Source organism: Priapulus caudatus, unplaced genomic scaffold (assembly GCF_000485595.1).
Source record: "Priapulus caudatus unplaced genomic scaffold, Priapulus_caudatus-5.0.1 Scaffold2879, whole genome shotgun sequence".
In the NCBI taxonomy this organism is placed as follows: Eukaryota; Metazoa; Priapulida; class Priapulimorpha; order Priapulimorphida; family Priapulidae; genus Priapulus; species Priapulus caudatus.
This window is the reverse complement of record NW_014579940.1, coordinates 12,298-13,746: the sequence shown is the minus strand read 5'-3', so window position 1 is coordinate 13,746 and position 1,449 is coordinate 12,298.

The following is a 1,449-nucleotide window of genomic DNA, read 5'->3' as shown; positions in this document are numbered from 1 at the left end:
CTCTCTCTCTCTCTCTCTCTCTCTCTCTCTCTCTCTCTCTCTCTCTCTCTCTCTCTCTCTCTCTCTCTCTCTCTCTCTCTCTCTCTCTCTCTTCTCTCTCTCTCTCTCTCTCTCTCTCTCTCTCTCTCTCTCTGCAGTTCTCTCGCTCGCACGCGCTCTCTCTCTCTCGCTCTCTCATATATTCCACTCCAACTTTAACTCTCCTTTATTCGCACGCTAATATATTTCATATATCATCAAATTAGATTATTTATTACTTATTGCTTAATTCGTTTATTATACGGACGTGTTGCATATGTGGGGGCTGTGTAGTCTAGGCCTCACGTAGACTCACATTGCACCCTTCGTTGCCACCCACCTGTTCTTATATGACCCACATCTAACCGAGATAGAATTTGATTAATCGCTCACATAGAAATCAGCATTAACGTAATATTTCTCCGAAATCTCTTGGCAACCGATCTGCATATCCGCCATGGGGCTCCAATGAAAGTTGAAACTCCCACTGCGCTTTCGCAAAACCTTCTGGAGTTTTTTCCGTTGTTGTTTTTTTCATTTCGAGCCGCGACGACGTAACGCGCCCGGCGCGCGTGCGTGAGGCTCCAGTTGCCATGACGACAATTAACCACAAGGTGTGTGCAGGCGCATTAGGGTGACATCACCGCGCCCGTCTCGCAGAGCAAACTAGTTCACGAATTCCGCTCATAAATTTAACGACCTCCTCTGATTAGCTAGAATTTGATTGGTTGATATAAATACATCCTGTTGAGTGTTGCCAATGCCTTAGAGTGTTGCCAATGTAGAAATGTAGGCCCCAAGTAGGCCTTTACGAGTACTAATTGAATTTAAATTTAAATTGGCATCCCTGCAGCATGTACATGTATTGTAATTTGTACATATGCGCTACATACACGTTCCAGAAACGGCATCATATTTGGGTTAATTCGCTCAAAAAGCGCCCAAAAACTACGTTGTTTTAAAGAAAACATGCTAATAAAGAACCATAACCTAACTTACACAAAGTTCGGGAAAGTTTTTAGTACATAATTCTGGATTTTGTTCACCATATTCGCCAAATTGACAAGTCATGGAGGCTGACATCTTGGATTCGTATTAGTATTACCCAATCAAATTCCAGCCAATCAGAAGGTTTCTAACTGTTAGACCATTTGGGGGAAAAAATTTCGCCTCCCGCCTACCCTCCCTCCTGCTTCCTCTCTCCCTCCCCCTCATCCCGCCCCTTCCCCTCCCCCTCCCCCTCCCACTGCCCCTAGCAATGTTGTTAACAGAGAGAGGCACGTGGCGAGGCTGAGAAAAAAACAGAAAGCGAAAACCGGGTCACGGCGCTAGCTGCCGCATAGCGACACGTCACTATGTCTCTCTCTCTCTTTCTCTCTCTCTCTCTCTCTTTCTCTCTTTCTCTCTTTATCTTTTTCTCTCTCGCGCTTT